The following is a 14,264-nucleotide window of genomic DNA, read 5'->3' as shown; positions in this document are numbered from 1 at the left end:
TCTAACTTCTCAAAGCATTCTTCACTCAGCATTTATATTCAGCATCATATGGCATTCTGAGACTTTCATATCAGCTAAATATTAAGGGTTAAAAGTCAGGTCCTTCAGGCCCTTCATTTGAGGATACATCATACAAATAAGTGACATGAACAATAAAAAATTAATGTCTTAAGCACAATTTCTACACAGTCAAGAAATTGGTTTCTTAAGGGACAACATTAATTGGCACCGCTACTGGAGACGAAATCAAGAACATTTTTCCCTGGGTTTTCAATATTTTCCTACGGTAAATCAAGCATCAACAAGTACAGTTGCAAAAGAGAAAGACAATCAGAAAAAGGATAGTGCAACGAAGGAGCAAACGGATAAAAGGGACATCGATGTCAAAGAGGTAGAAAAAGTCACATATTTTAATTTAGAAAGTGAAATTGCTAAATTGAAAGTGCCCATTCCTTTGACCGAGCTTCTTAAGAATAACCATTACAAACATCATGTGTCTAGAATACTACAAATTGATCCTTTGTCTGACATGGTGAATGTTGAGGATGATCATCCTGAACTTATTTTTGGTCCAGCTATAGAAGGTTAGCTAGAAGATAGCGAGGTCCCTCCCTTTTATTTGAGTCTTAGACTGCATGAATATATTCTTCATAATGCTATGCTTGATTCCGAAGCTTCCCACAATTTGATGCCCAAGGCTATCATGGAAAAGTTGGGCCTGGATATCACTCGAAAATATCATGATTTGTATTCATTTGATTCTGGTAGAGTTTGTTGCATTGGTCTCATCAAAGATTTGGTGGTTTCCTTAGATCAAATCCCAGCCAAGAATGTTTTGATGGATGTGGTAGTAGCTGATATACCACCTCAATTTGGTATGTTGTTGTCTAGATCGTGGGGAGCCAAACTCAAAGGCACTTTACAACTTGACTTCTCTTATGCTACAATCCTCGTTTTCGGTCAATTGAGGAAGTTGTACCGGGAAAAGAAGATGAAATATATGATCACTAGTAAAGAGAAGCCCATAAATCATCCGATAAATGTTGTACATACAGATTTAGAGTCTTTTGTTTTGTACACTGATAGTGGATTGAATGATGTAGATATTCAGCTCGTAGAAGTAGATGATGTACCAGAAATTTCTGAAGGTTTTAGAGTAGTTCTTAATAAAGTAAAGAAAAATGTGGCAATTCCTTCTCAGCAGCCTCCACAGGAGTAGAAATTCAGTGAAGAACAGAAAAATGAAGCAACCAGCAAAGGTAAGATTGAAACAAAAGCAGAATTCCAACATCTGGAAGACGAAGACGACCTTTGGAGCATGGATTTCGATGGTGCTTTGGGTAAAGATGGTGCGGGTATTGGAATTTGGATTCGAAGTCCTGTTTTTCAGCCAGACAAAGTTCCAAGTAATGTTAGAGTGTGTTCCTATAAATTAGCTTTCGATTGCTCTAACAATGAAGCGGAGTATGAGGCATTGATTACAGGTCTAAAGATTTTGAAGAAGCTAGGTGCAAAAATGATTTCTGTTTATGGTGATTCAGAGCTAGTGATTAAACAAGTCAAAGGAGAATAAAGCAAAAAATCCGCAGATGAGAGCTTATAGGAACGTAGTCCTGGATATCTTGAAGATGTTTCTAGCATACACAATGACAGCGGTGCTGAGAAATCAAAACATCATTGTTGATTCACTTGCTACAGTAGCGAGCAATTTGAAAATTCCAATGAATTCTAGTAATAAATTCGAAATTCATGTCAAACATAGGCCTATTGTTCCTAATAATTTGAGATATTGGCAGGTTTTCTGGGATGACAATGAAATTAATTCCGTTTTGCAAAATGAAGGGAAGTTTAAGGATGCTTTCTTTGATGATGTTTGTGATTTTGATGAACAAGACATTGAGGTAAATCAGATGGATGTTTTATAGCTGAAAGATAATGTTATTCCTAGAGGTCTTATACCTTTAGTGGGGTTGTTTGATCAAGATGATGTGGCGAGAAAACTAACCTTGGTTCCTACTAACAAAGGAGTTGAAGATGTAAACATTGGGACAGTGGACCGGCCCAAGCTTGTTAAGTTATCAAAAACATTATCTCCCGAGTCAAAGGCTAAGCATGTTAAGTTGCTTTCTGAATTTCATGATGTTTTTGTGTGGGATTACTCAGATTTGAAAGTGTATGAAAAGAACATAATTCAACACACCATTCCTATCAAGCCGGATCAAAAACCCTTTAGACAAAAGTTGAGGAGGATCAACCCAAAGTTGCTGCCATCCATCGAGAAAGAGGTAAATAGATTGTTTAAATTCGGTATCATTGTTCCAACTAGATTCTTTGATTGGGTTTCAAATTTGGTCGCAGTACGAAAAAAGACCAGAGAGATAAGGTTGTTCATTTATTTTCGAAACCTAAATAAAGTATCCCTGAAAGATAATTATCCTCTTCCTAAGATGGACCACATTCTGCAAAGAGTAGTTGGAGCATCACGGATGTCACTACTAGATGGCTACTCAGGTTACGACCAAATTTTGGTGCACGAAAAAGACCAAGACAAAACTGCCTTCACAACACCATGGGGGACTTTTCAGAATGCCAAGATACCATTTGGGCTGAAGAATGCCGGGGACACTTTTCAGTAGGCCATGGATATAGATTTCGCTAACAAGAAGGATGTTTTCTTAGTGGTTTACCTAGTTGACTTGACAGTGTTTTCGGGTTATGATGATGAGCATTTACACCACCTAAGGATTGTTTTTCATAAATGCATAGAGTTCAAGATTTCTTTAAATCCAAAGAAGAGTCTTTTTGCCATGGAGGAAGGTAAGCTCCTCGGGCATATAATTTCCAAAGATGGTATTCACATTGATCCTTATAGGGTGGAGGAAATTCAGCAAATAGCCTTTCCGCGCAACAAAAGGGAGATCCAAGCCTTCAACAGTAAGATGAACTTCTTATGTAGATTTATACCAAATTTGGCTGAGCATTTGCGTGAGTTAACTAATATGTTGAAGAAGGAAAACACTGTGAAATGGACTGAGGATGCCATGAAATATTTCAACTTGGTAAAGCTTGCTTTGACCACAACCCCTGTTTTGATCAGTACTGATTATACTCATGATTTTATTATATTTCCATTCGCATCTGAGCACACTTTAGCTGCGGTGTTGATGCAAAAGAAAGATCAGGTGGAGCAGCCCATTGAATTTTTAGTTGGACTATTAGAGATTCAGTTGTTCGCTATAACATCATTAAGAAACAAGCTTTGGATCTTATAGAGGCATTGAAGGATTTTCGAGTTTACATTCTTCATTTGCATACCATAGCATATGTTCCCGACATGGTTGTCAAAGATGTCCTCATGCAAACTGATCTGAAAGGAAGAAGAGGTAAATGGATAGCAACGATGTTAGAGTATGATCTTGAGATTAAGCCCAAAAAAGTGATCAAAGGTCAAGGCTTGGCAAAACTCATGGTTGAGTCGAATCTTCATGCTCTAGATATTAATCTTATTGCAGCAATGTCAGATGACGAAGATGGTGGCAGACTCATTCAGGTATAAGAGATGTTTCTCAACTCACCTTGGTATTCTGATATAGTATATGTCCTTCAGCATCTTTCTCCTCCTCCTGGAATGTCGAAAAGTAAAGGTAGATCACTAAAACTGAAGTCTGCAAATTCTACATTTTAGATAGTGCTCTCTATTGGAAAGATACAGGAGGGGTTCTTTTTAATTGTTTGGTTGAAAATGAAGCTCAGCAGGTAATGAATGATTTTCATAGAGGAGATTGTGGGGATCACTTGTTTTGGAAAACAACAACTAATAAAATCTTGAGAGTAGGGTATTATTGGCCATCTTTGTTTTCATATTTATATAAAACAGTCATGAGCTACCACGAATGTCAAGTTTTTCAAGGAAAAAGGAAGTTGCTTCCTCTTCCTTTGAAGCCAGTTGTAGTCAATGCGCCTTTCCAACAGTGGGGGCTTGATTTCATAGGAGAAATTCGTCCTACATCATCGACACAACACAGATGGATTTTGACAACTACCAATTACTTCACCAAATGGATCGAAGCCATTCTGACAAGGCAAGCTAGAGACATTGTAATTATTCAATTTTTAGAGTCCAATATCTTATCTCATTCTGGTTTCCCTCACAAGATTATTGCAAATAATGCAGCAGCGTTTAAATCGAAGAAAATGGTTGAGTTTTGCAACAAATACAAAAGCACATTGGGTCATTCCACGACATACTATCCGCAGGGCAATGGAATAGCTGAGTCTTCAAATAAATCCTTGGTAAACATTATTAAGAAGATGTTGGAGGCAAATAAAAAGAATTGGCATCGAAAGCTTGTCATTGCTTTGTGGACCGACAAAATGAGTAGTAAGAAATCAATAGGTATGTCGCCTTTTGAATTAATTTATGGTACTGATACAATGTTTCCCACGTCACTTGCAGTCCCGATCATGAGATTATTGTAAGAAGCCGGCAGTGAAGAAAATGATATTCAGCGCCGGATCAATCAAATGATTCACCTTCAACAAACGAGGGAAGAGGTTTCTCAAAATAATTTCTGATTGCAAGAGAAGATAAAGAAAATTTATGACCACAAATCCAAGGTAGAAAAGTTTCAATTGGAAGATGTAGTGCTACCGTGGAATGCACAAAATGAAGAAAAAGGGAAACATGGTAAGTTTGACAATATGTGGAAAGGACCTTATAAAATCTCAGCCTATCGAGGACAGAATGAATTTTTATTGAAGGAAATGGATGGTCAAGACTGCTCAGGAGGACCAGTGAATGGTAGGCTCTTGAAACACTATTATTTTTTATGCAGCTTGCTAAAGTTGTTTCACTGTCATTTTATATACCAGTTCGTTTTACTTGCAACATTTGAAGTACAATATCATTTGAGCTTGGGGCCGAAGCAAAGGCTATAAAGCTTAAATGATTTGTGTTGTTTTTAGTTGGTTTTCAAGTCAGTCTAGAGTCAGTTGTGAGTCAGTTTTCAGTTCGTATCGAGTCATTTTTCAACAATTTCAAAAAGTTTTCAGTCTTTCATATGTTTGACCGTATTGGCCCAATCAGTTAGGCACTTGGTCTACGGTGTTCTTGACACCTCCAAGGAGTTTCCATCCCCAATAAGGCTAATGTTAGTGTCAGTATATGCATACTTCCATCAAGGATCAAATCTGCTCTTTGCATTTTCATTGTAGGTGTCTCATACTGAAATTTTTAATCATTCCACTAGGGTTGTACCAAAATTGTCCACTGATGGTTGTGTTCTTCTCAGAAAATCAAATTTTCCCTCATGAGGTACATTTGCTGACCCATCTCCATGTTGCATTCAATTATGGTTTCAGTTATGTTATTTTTAAAGTCAGGACAATCATGTTTCCATTAGGTCTTATGGTTCATTTCCAAGGTCAAAAGCATAGTTTCAGTGCAAATAAAGGGTAGTAAAGGTGTGAGGAAGACCAATAAACAAAGAGTGATTGGTAGCAAGTCATGGTTATTGTACAAAGTTCTTATTTCACTGATGTAATTCTCATCTCAAAAACATGTTTTTGAAATGAAAACAGAATATTTTAGTTTGTTTATATTTTTTGATGTAATACAAGTCATTTTATGTGATAAGTGTTCCCATAAGCTGCCGAGCATTTCTCCTTGCTGCAAGAAATGAGCCGATGAATAAATTAGCTCAATCAAAGCATCATCCACCTGAAAAGAGATAAAGAAAGAGAAGCATCATATGGAGATTTGAAAACAAAATAAAAGTTCCAAACAAACATTATAAAGTGGGTTTTTTCTAAAGAAAAATCAAAATCATCCTCTTTATAAAATTTCAAAAGCATTTTTCAAACTTCATTAGTTCTTTTGCACCCTAAGCTCTCCTTGGCAAAGAGGAAATTGAGTAAAGGTTTGAAGGAATCAGAAGGCTACATTTGTTGAGGACGTTGCGTGTTGTATAGAGACGTTGCGTGCCTGTGCAGTGAAGGTCACGTTTGCCCGAACGAGACAGAGTAAATTTCAACAGCGCTGCGTGCCTGTGCGTGGAAGGGCGTGTTTGCTGAGGACGTTGCGTGCTGGAACTTGGTGCTGCATGTTTGGCCAGAGGAGCCTGGCAAACCCTAGGAGCACCAAAACACCATTTCCTTCACTCGCTCAAGCCACAAAAGCTTCAAGTACCTGCATACATCAATTAAGTGGTCAAATATCTCTTTTCCTCCATCATAAGCAAATTGGCACCCTAAATTTTGAAACCCTAGAAAAGCTCTCTTGTATGTTTCTAAAATCACCTATTTGATTAGAGTTACAACACTTTGTCACCTTCCAATCATCTTGATTGTATTTCACTCCACCTCCTCGCTGTTTCACTCACCTTGACATATAGATTAGTCCCTCAAATTTTTACCTAAAAAGCATGCCATAAAACAATAGTTCAGAAGAAGGGGAAAGACAGCCAAGGAGGCCAACCAAGAAAGGAGGGAGAATTATCAGATTTGAACCCACTGATACTACAGAACTTATGGCATCACCACTTGCAGTATCATGTTTCAAGTACATGGGTTGTTTTGAGTTTTTCCAAAGGGTTGAAAGGGTGAATTTTCATCAACAGTTAACCAAGTAGTTCATCCTCAATTTGCAAAACAACCGGGTCACTTTAGCCAGGGTCACATTCACTATATCTCCTGCCATCATATCACAGGCCACTGGAATTCCAAATGTAGGAGAGAAATGGTTCAAGCAAAGAAATCTGCATCATAGTTTTTATGAGCCATATCTTAAGACAAGGTTCAAAAATGATAAGAAAAGAATTTTCCCTTTCTCTTATCTTTTGGACAAATATGTGCCATTAATGAAGATCATCATGAGGTATTTCACATGTGAGGGCAGGTTTTCCAGACTATACTCATATCATATCAGGCTTCTCATGCACTTTACCAGGGTAAGAATGCTCAGTTTTCCATATTACCTTTTCAGAAGTATTGACAAGATGACATATATTGCTCAGAAAAGGGATCCAGCTCATTAGATGCATAGTATTTTCCATCATTCTCTTATCAAAATGATAGTCCTCCATCACTTAGATCAACTAGGCATTGCTTGGGAGACCTTCATAGCTAATGAAATATTCAATGAACCACCTACTCAGCCAGCTCCCCGCATTCCTCCATCATCCTCCACTCATCCATTTACTTCTTCTCATTCACCATAGCTTACTTATCACTCATCCTCAATAAATCATTCTTCACCAGCCACCTCCACACCATCTACATCACCATTTCATGTAGCCATTCATTCACCCAATAGAGATGATGACAGTGATGAGGAACATGATGAGCATGATGGTAGTGAGGGACATGATGTACACATTGAGCATGGTCAGAGTAGTGTACCACAGAGGAACAATTTGCAGCCATTTTCTTTCACCTATCAGAGGGGAAAGAGGCAGGTGTTTACCCCATGGAAAGTGGGAGGGGCCTTGCCTTCGTCATCAGCATTATAGGTTAAAGGAAAAGAGAAAATGGTGGAGGAAGCAGAGGTCAAACAGCAGCATGAAGAACATGACATTGACAAGGAGTTTCTCCTTGTGGACACTAGTGATGAGGAGGGAAACAAATCTTCTCAAGCTGCCTTGAGAGCAAAGGATGCCAAAATCATGGAGCTTGAGGTTAATTTACAAAGAGCCCAATATGTTATCTCCTTTTCTGAGCAAGAGAACAAGCAACTAGAGGATAAGCAGGAGTTGATGCAATCCAAGTACATCAAGGCAAAGAGGCACAGGGGCTTCACTCAATGAACCTCTAACATTGCATGTGCATTCGTAGCATACTAATTTGACTACATAAGTGAAAATACCTCTAAAAATCACATTATTTAACCCCCTACCAATATTAACCCAATACACCTTCAAAATTGAAAAACCCCTACTTTCACTAGATATTTTAGGTATCCATTTTTTCATTAACATTTTTTATTCCCCTTTATATTTTTTCATTAACTTTGGGCTCCACTTTTTATACCTGCCAATATAAAAACCCCTTACCCCCCATTATATGATGAATATATTATGCCATTTTCCCCTCAATATATATCCCCCAATATGAATGCATGTGGTATGGTATTACTCTCCCAATGAAGCCCCGTGCAAAGAGGGAGGCTAAGAAAGCCAAGTTTCAGCTTGATGAGGCTCATGGCGATTATGAAGAGCTGGATGATGAACAAGGACAAAGAAAAAGGCCAAGAACAAGAGGATTGATGAGAGCTTTAGAGCTTGAAAGGAAAAAGGAGGTAGAATTAGAGGAGCAACTTAGTTTAAATGAGCAATTGGTCAAGGACATAGCTGAGAACAAAGAGTCTTGGCTTGAGAAGGTAAACACACACTTGGAGACCCTCTTGGACAAAGAAAACAGAGATGTTGAGATACAAAGAAAAATGGCCAAGTATTATGCACAGAGGAACCAAGTGGCAAGGAGCAAGCTCAAAAGGGCTCATGAGAAAATTGGCAAATTGACCAAGCAAGAGGAGAAGACAAGACTTGACCTACTTCTTGAGGCATCCCTACATGCCTCTAACCTTTGCTTAGTCATAAAAACACATTTTTGGGCATAATGGACCATTTTTGAACTTGAAGGAGGTTGTTGTGTTTTTCAGTCCATTTTTTGCACAGTCATGGAAGGCAAACACGAAATGCCTTGGGCACTACACTCTTTTTTGGGGCATCCAATGAGGAAATGGTCAGCATTTTTTGATTCACAATGATGAGTACATGCACCCTGTGCATTTTCTAAGGTTTTGGAGTAGAAATGGTTGACCAAAAGAGCCAAAAACCCTTAAAAAATGATCTTTCTGCCCTCTTTTTGGCATGGGCACTGCACACTGAGAAGTGTTGGATGAATTGACTTTTGATGGGGAAAATGAACTCCAAATGCAAAAATTCAAGATGTTCTGGAAATTAGACTTGAAGAGCTTTCCAACAAGCTATTTGGGCCCAATTTGGACACCGGGAAGGCACTCAAAAGTCCACCTAAAGATGAAGGGTGTGCCTGGCATTGGTGCTACGCGCCTAGCACTGGCGCTACGTGTTTGACAATTTGTCTAGATTTTCACTGTTTCGTCCTAGTTTTCACTTTCACCTTGGAAAATCATGATTTTATCCATGTAAATGATGAGTTGAATGTAATTATCATGTTTCTAGTACTTACTAGGGTAAATACAGTAGGTAAATCAAGTTCATGAGGTGTAATGTATCAGTTTGTTTGGATTAGGGATGAGTCACTTTGACCACCCTATTTTCTTGTTAGCAGTTTAGAGTTTGTTAGAAACAACTCCTCCTCTCATGGATTTGACTCCCTAAGCTTAGGATTAATTGCTTGGGGTCTATATGATGCTTTTCCTTAGTCATTGTAATGGTTGGACTCAGTTGGATGCTTATTCTTTGCGTAGACATCATTTTGTATCAGTTTCAGTAGGAGATTAATGAAAAGTTGAAGCTATTTCTTTCGGATCCATGTGGTATGATGTTCAGTTCAGTTTTCTCTATTGTGATCATATGTTAAAATGTTTTTTGTACTTCATTAATCATTTCATTACTTTTAAGTGGATGTTTTCAAGTTGATAGGAAGAACCCATAATTTTTATGCTCTGTTTTGGGAAAATATTCACAGTCTATGTTTTCTTCAGTTTAGGAAGAATCCATGTTGCTTACATGCTCTTTCTAGCTCCTCACCTGTCTTGAATCACCTCACCCATCAAACCCTAGAGTGTTGAGCCTTGTGCCTACCTTGCCCCATCGAACACCTTGCAATTTTGACCTAATTTCCTTGCCCTAACTGTTTGGCTCCTCCTGATCCAGCAAAACCCTTCAAAATCAAATCAAACCTTGTGCTACTATACCTAGCCTAATATCAGTTTCTATATCTAGTCAATTTGGCAGATCCTTATGAGGAGAGCCCTCTCCTAGCCTAGTAGGGCTAGCTACTTGGCTAAGCCTAGTTTGTGGTTACCCTGGAATTGCCTTCCTTTAGCCTGAGGTTCAATCCAGGTGCTAATACCCAACAAATAAAAAGTTTGAGCTCAATGGGAACCCAAATGGAAAGAAAAATGGTGTGTGATTGTGATAATAATCAGAGTTACAATAGTGAGTGTAACAATGAAAATGATCAAAAGTGAATAATGAATGGAAAACCCTTCTATTTATAACAAAATATTGAGTTATCCTTGAATAATGAGCAATAATAAAATATTATTAACCCCATTCTAGAAATAACCACTTGGAATATTTGATTATATTTGGTTAGGAGGGAAAAAGTATTTAAACTTTTATTTAGAAATAATAAATAAATAAATGATTTATTTATCATCTCAATAAATATGGTTAAGACATAGTAAACAAATAATGATTTATTTAATTATTCCTAGAGAAAAATAAGATAATTAATAATTTATCTGTTTATTTGTCATAACTCGGTCAAACATGACAACGAATATTAATTAAAAAATGGTTTAAATAATTATTCCTATAAGATAATTAAATAAATAGTGATTTATTTAATTATTCTTCATGGGTTTAATTATAAATTGCTTAACAAATGTGGTTTATTAAGTAATTTCTCACAGTGAAAGCAATTTTACTATGGTAAAGTTGGCCTTACATGGTGTACTTCGATCCATATAGTAAATTAAGGTTAGATGATCAATTTTTTGGTGATAACAAGAAAACTATTAATGAGGAGAATACTCTGGAAGACCCTAAAACCTAATATTAAATGAGAATTCTAACAAAATTTATCAGAGAATTACGGGAGGTAGGTAAGGTAAAAATACATAATGAGGGCTAGAAGTGCGGAAGATGACTAGGGACCTTATAGTGAGGAAGGAGAGGTTAGGGCTATGAATATTAGCATGGAAAATGCTGGTACAATATCTAATGTTCATGGAATGGATAGACCAGGGGGTGGAAATTTGGAAGAAACTGTGAGGAGCATTAAAATGGAGGTGATTAGTTACAAAGCTAGAAATGAAAGGTTGATAAGGTAACAACAAAAAATTAATACCCAAATTTTACAGAGTTTTAAAAAATTGTAGATGAAATTGGACCAACAGTCTGTTCCAGGCAAGAAAATGAATATGATTCATGGATTAAAGCAATAGGTGGTGGGGACTTGAGGCATTTGAGAAGTGATTCCAAACAACATTTCCATGCATCAAGAAGGTCAACTAAAAGGGATTATGATACCTTAGATTCTTGTAGTAGCCCAAGTATATCACCCGTAAGGAAGCCAAGGGGAAGCTTTGACTAGCATAATTTGCAAGGAGAACTTCGGAAAATTAAACCTCCCACCCTTAATGGGGAGCATAAGAAAGGAGAGAAATATGAGGCTTGGCTTTTAGAAATGAGGAAGTAATTACGGCTATAAAATTACTCCTCCAATTTGGAAGCCATAATTTCCATATATCATTTGAAACAAAAGGAAATTTTTGGTGGGAACAACTCAAGGAAGTAAAACATCTAGATGAGAGGAAATTTCCATGGAGGCAATTCAAGAAGTACTTCTAAAAGAAATATTTATTTGAGAATTACTATGAAAGAAAAATGCAAGAATTTTTCTAGCACAAGTTGGTGAATATGACAATGGAATAATATGGTAAAAAATTCACCAAAATAATTGGGTATGTGAATTTTATCAGGGATGAAAAGGTGAAGATAAAAATATATGTTAGTGAGATACCATCTTTCTATGGTGACAAGCTTAAATTTTATGAGTCTAAAACATTGGATGAAGCCATGAGAAAGGTAGAACAACTATATGAATAGAGCAAGATAAAACCATTTCTTCAAAGGAGTCTAGATAGCAAGAGGAAAAATCTGATGGAGTAGAGGAAGAACGGGTTTAAAGCCTTTCCTTTCAAGAATAGTTCTTAGGAAAATTAGCAAGCACCACCAACTCTCAGTGAGCTAGGAAGGGGTGAATTTTTAAATAAGAAACTAATGTTTAATCCCATTAAGTGCTCGACCTATGAAGGGGGGCATATGTATAGGGATTGACTACATAAAGAGGTAATGATGAGGACTGTGCATAAGATTTATGCACTCGATACAGTGGAGGCATGGGAAAAAACGTTCCCAGGATCTATGTAGCATTGGATAATAAAAAGGCTAAACATCAAGCGCACATGATTGAGGTAGAAGGTAAGCTCAATAACTAGCCCAATGCTATTTTAATTGATTCTGGAGGTAGCCATAGGTATATTGATCCCAATTTCATTGAAATATTTCATTTAAAGAAAATTAAACATCACAATACATGGTTAGTTTAGTTGGCAATAGGGGCAAAAACAAATTAATTGAAATAGTAAAATAATGTCCCATTATTTTGAATGGGCCACGTGCATATGTAGATTTAAATGTAATTTCATTAGGATCGTACGACTATTTAGTTGGTATGGATTGGTTGGAGAGGTACGATGAAATATTGGATTGTTACAAAAAAACATTTATCTACCTTGATGAAGAGGGGAAGCAGAGGCAAGTTCAGGGAATTCTAAGGTCAATATCTATCAAAGAGTTATCATCCATGCAACTAGAATGTTTTTTTAGAAAATGCTGCCAAATATATGCAGTTCACATGGAGGAAACATGTGGGGATCAACAACCAAGTCTTGAATATTATTCCATACTTAAGGAGTTCAAAGATGTTTTTGCTAATATTCCAAGGTTACCACCAATAAGAGATATAGATTTTTTAATTTATTTGGTACCTAGAGCTGCTCCATTTTCTAAAGAACCATATAGAAAGAGTAAACCAGATATTAAAGAGTTGTAAATGCAGATTGAGGAAATTTTGAAGAAAGGACAGATATGCCCAAGTGTATCACCTTGGGGTGTATCAGTTCTCTTTGTTAAGAATAAGGATAATACAATGCAATTATGTGTTGATTTCAGGTAGCTGAATAAAGTCACAATTAAAATTAAATATCCTTTGCCAAGGATAGATGACTTATTTGACCAGGTTAGGGACGCAAATAAATTTTCTAAAATTGACTTGAGATTAGGGTATCACCATCTGTGAATTAAGGAGGAAGATGTCAACACGACAACATTTTAAACTTGTTATGGTCCTTACAAGTTTGTAGTTTTACCTTTTGGACTATTGAATGAACCAAGAGTTTTCATGTGCCTTATGAATCGAATTTTCAGTAATTACTTGGATAAGTTCATTATTGTGTTTCTAGATGACATCTTAGTATATTCCAAGTTTGAAGAACAACATGAACGGCATTTGAGGTTGGTTATACAGGTAATTAGGAAACATCAGCTATATTCCAATCTAAGTAAACACTCATTTTACTGAAAACAGATACATTACTTGGGTTATATCAGAGGAGGGGATAGTAGTGGACCCATAAAAAAATAAGGACACCATGGTATTCGTAGGTATTATAGAAGATTTATTGAGGGGTTTTCAAGAATAACCCATCCTATCACTTCGTTGCAGAAAAAAGGAGTGAAATTTGAATGAACTCATGAATGTGATGAGCCTTTTCAACATTTAAAAGCTTTGCTAACCAGACCACCCATATTGAAATAAGAAATTATGAATCTAGACTTTCTTGTTTGCATGGATGCATGTAAGGAAGGTTTGGGTGGAGTGCTTATGCAAAAAGGGCATGTAATATGCTACAAGCCTAGGAAATTGAAATAGCATGAAAATAACTATCCTACTCATGACTTGGGGTTGGAAACAATAATACATGCTCTTAAAATGTGGAGGAGATACTTTAAAGGAAAGGGGTACTAATTGCATACTGACCATAGTAGTATAAGGAATTTGTTTGAATAGCCAAAAATAAATGTCAGGAAAACTAGATGGTTGGAATTATTGGCGTAGTATGATTTCGAAATTAAATACATAAAAGGGAAAGAAAATGTAGTGGCTGGCATACTCAACATAAGAACGCATTCCATGCATGCTACATCCATCAACACTTGTAAGTATGATATAATATTTAGAATTTTAGAAGTTGGAAAATTAGACTAGCAGTATATTGAAATAAAAAATAATACAACAAAAAAAATTACAACCAAAATACATGGGCTATAAAATTGGAAATGATGAAATTATTTTGTACAAAGGGCAAGTTTATGTACCCCAGGTACAAAAACTGAAGGATTTAATTTTAAATTAGATGCAAAGAGTTCCTTATGCTAGGCACCTAGGTTACTAGAATACCATTACATAGGGAAACAATATTTCTGGCC

Source organism: Pinus tabuliformis, chromosome 8 (genome assembly GCF_031772625.1).
Source record: "Pinus tabuliformis cultivar Carrire ecotype Pingquan chromosome 8, CPIR1, whole genome shotgun sequence".
Lineage (NCBI taxonomy): Eukaryota > Viridiplantae > Streptophyta > Pinopsida > Pinales > Pinaceae > Pinus > Pinus tabuliformis.
Note: the sequence above shows the minus strand (reverse complement) of the source record.